The 3,679-nt window shown below is 54.0% G+C and overlaps 1 pseudogene; it reads left to right on the top strand.

Moving 5' to 3' along the window:
- Positions 1-549: 549 nt before the first annotated feature.
- LOC149325928 (uncharacterized) lies at positions 550-3,454 on the top strand (annotated as a pseudogene).
- The last annotated feature ends 225 nt before the right edge of the window (positions 3,455-3,679 follow it).

Below are 3,679 nucleotides of genomic sequence, written 5' to 3' on the forward strand. Positions count from 1 at the left end.
AAAGCTGAAACTAACTACTCAGTAACGGAAAAGGAGTGCTTGGCCGTTGTCTGGGCACTCACAAAGTTTCGACCTTACCTTTACGGCCGTCCTTTTGATGTAGTCACTGACCATCATGCGCTCTGCTGGCTTTCATCGCTCAAAGATCCATCCGGCCGGTTGGCACGATGGGCTCTTCGCCTCCAAGAATATGATATCCGTGTCGTTTACCGATCTGGTCGCAAGCATACCGACGCCGACGCTTTGTCTCGCTCGCCGCTTCCAGCCGACCTTGCCAGCCTCTCTGCCTTGGACCCCGTGGTGTTTACGCTCGACGTCAGTGACATGCCCGCCGAACACCGAAAGGACCCATGGATCGCCTCTCTTATTGACTACCTCTCCAACCATTCGCAAGTTACCCCTTCACGCGCCGTTCGCCGCCAAGCTTCCCACTACATGATTCGGATTCACCTCCTTTACCGGCGCAACTACAATTCAACTGGACGGAAATGGCTCCTTAGCGTAGGCCAGAGGTACTGAGGTGAGCACGCACTTTGTTGAAGCAACACGATGTTCGTGCTTGTACAGTACGAAGGGGAGAATAAGCGGTACGTCGTATCGGACGCCGATGTTAGGAATTTCTCTCCCAATGACATAGACGACTTCGAAAGAGAGAAGCCGTATGAGCTTTTTTGGGAAGGCGACAGCACCACCCGGGGCGGGTTTTACAAGGCCACCATTGTACACATGACAGACTCTGCAGAAGGAATGAGGACGTGGAGCCAGAACAAGCGCATGGCCTGGCGCAAGTGTTCCTCCAAGGAAGGCCCGCCGCGGAAAAAGACCAAGATGAACCTTCAGTCCAGGGCTAGGGCCCTGGCAAAAAGAAGGGCTGAAGATGAACTGATGGAGGACACAAACGACAACGAAGGTACTGAGGGCACAAGGAAAATGAACCTTCAGTCCAAGGTTGCAGAGTTGGAGGCACGAGTTAAAGAGCTCGAGAGCCTCAACAAGGAGCTACAGAAGGCCCTCTGTGCCAAAATTTTTGATAAGGATTCTGGCGTATTGGAATCCGGCCATGGGCAACTAAGTGCGAACTGTGTGCAGCCAAGGCTACCTGAAGCAGCAGTCCCCGACCGTGCTTCTGAGACCCTTAGCCAGTGTGCCAGCAGCAGCAGCAGTCCTCCACAGACTGTGTCTGCTTCACCTCCGCTACAGGCAGCAGTCCCTAGTCTTGCTCCTGGGACTCCGAGCCAGCATGCCGGCACAGCTTCACCTCTGCCGCAGCCAGCTGTAAGCGACCCTGGATGAGAGGCGCCTTTTGCTGCCGGCTCCAGCCTACAGCCGGTGGCAAGACGGTCAAAAGCTCTTGGGCCGGCAGCACAAGAGATTGACCCAACTGTTGGGGTCCTAAATGAAGCAGGAGAGGTACATGTTGGCCACGGCAATTAAGTAGCTGCACATGAGAGCGGCTGCTGGGGTCTGCCATGGACTCCACCTTTTGTAAGCAGTTGGCGGTGTCCCTGTGGGGCAGCGAAACACTGGCACAGAGGAGCCTGACAGGCACTCTGTCAAATAATGCCCTTTCGAAAGGGCTTACAAAAACGTACCCTCCACTGTCCCCAGTGAAGGTGGCTTCAGTGTCAGATTCCTTCTGGCACTATCTGAAGCAGAAGGGGTCCATCTTCTTCTTCACAACATATATATACTTGTACATAAAGCTCCAGTATATATCCCCTGCGAGGTCTCAGTTGTTGCCATGCATTGTCTGCTAGAACTTCATTCACCCTTCAAGTCATCAAAAGCCGTCTCCCACGGAGCACCCCTGCTGCAAGGGAAGGTAGAGTTACAGAAGCTGAAAGTTTACTGGCGCAGTCGGTGGCATACTGCTGCTATCAGAAAGAAGCACAGGATAAAGAGAAGGCAAGGAAGGCCCGGGAAAAGGGTTCTGGGCTACGGAGATAGATGCAATGCGTCTTCGGCTATGCCGAGTACGGGCCTCTTCTAAATGTTAGCCAGTTCCATGTTGTGCTCACTGCTGAACTTGTATATATATGTAAATACTTGTACATAAAGCTTCAGTTTATATCCCCTGCAAGTTCTCAGTTGTTGCCAAGTATTGTCCGCTAGAACTTCATTCAGCCTTCAAGTCAACAAAAGCCGTCTTCAACCGGGCGCCCCTGGTGCAGAGCCAAGGAAGGAAAGAAGTCAAAAGAACCTGAAGCTTTACTGGCGCAGTCGACAGGATACTGTTGCAATCAGAAGGAAGCAGAGGAAAAAGAGAACGCAAGGAAGGGGAGACGTCCAGGCATCAACCAGTCGAACGTAGGCGGTTCGGGAGGACAAGGTGCAGGCGGAGAGAAACGGCAGCCGTCGAGGAAGCCAGGTCTGGTCATCGGAAGTCAACTGACGAAGGCACCAGTTGAGGGGCAACAGTTGACGCCACCAGGCGGCAAGGGACAGCTGTTCGCAGGCGGCCAACTCCTGGAGGGACAGCAACGATCTACGGGGGACAGCAGTGCTCTGCTTCAAAGGGGTGAGTACTCTTCGTTCTTCGCATTGGTGCGAACGCCGCTGTCCGAGTAAGGCTTCCAGCGTGCATGGAAACAAGCTTCGGTCACTTAAATCCCGATAGACAAAAACCCCATGAAATGAGTGACGAAGAGTACGATGAGGGCGCCGGAACGAGAGATGTTCCGGTGGAGCTGGTTGTGTCGAGGGACCAGACGTTGGATAGACAGTTACTGCTCGTAGAGCAATTAATTGAGCTTGCAAAACTGCAGGCTATGCAGCGGAGAGAGCTCGGGCTCGCCAGAGGCATGGGACGCGCACGGGAAGTTGAGGCGCTTCTCGAAGCTACTCGCAGGAGCCCTCCCAAAATTTCCGGCGGACGCCGAGGTTCCAGTGTGGTTTGAGTTCACGGAGAACACGCTCCAGGCGTACGACGTCCCAAGAGACCGATAGGGGCAGATCATCTTCCCGCTAATAGTGGAAAAAGTCCAGTTTCTCTCAACTCGGCTGACGCCATCTCAGCACAAAGATTGCGACGAAGAAGATTACGCCGCGCTAAAAAGGGCGGTGCTGGAAGAGCTGAGGCTTTCCGCTTGAGAATACCTCCGCCGCTTCCGAGGCTCGCACAAGAGAGCGAACGAAGGGTGACGGACGTTTGTAACGCGCATCCAGAGTTACCTCCCCTTGTATCTTAAGTCGAGAGGAGTCAAAACCCTAGAGGGACTAACCGCGTTACATGTGGCGGATCAGGTAAAGAGCAACCGGTCGGAGGAAGCCCTAAAGTACATAATCCTTCAAGAAGGGAAGAAGTTGGTGAAGGCGCCCGAGATGGCCGCGCTCCTTCAAACGTTTGTGGAGGCGAAGGGTAAGAACAGCGCCGGCAAAAAGTCCGAGCAGAAAAATTTCGAGGGTCCCAGCGCTCGAGGTATCGCGCCAGTCAAGAAGGGGGGTAAACCGTTGACGCTAAAGGATCAGGTGCCGAACGCGAAGTCGCGCTTCATCAGCTGCTTGAGGTGCGGCTCAACAGGAGATCTGAAATCGAACTGTCGCATAGCTCAAGCCAGACTACCCCGAAGGCACTAAGTGAGAACGCAAATAGCCTGTCCCCTCGGGTTTCTATGGGGTGTGTAGGAGGCGGGCGTAGTGAGCTGACAGCCGTGGCACTCCGTTGCAAGGGTAAGGAAAT

The sequence above is a fragment of the Amblyomma mixtum genome, chromosome 10, assembly GCF_055824585.1.
Source record: "Amblyomma mixtum isolate Tamu chromosome 10, ASM5582458v1, whole genome shotgun sequence".
In the NCBI taxonomy this organism is placed as follows: Eukaryota; Metazoa; Arthropoda; class Arachnida; order Ixodida; family Ixodidae; genus Amblyomma; species Amblyomma mixtum.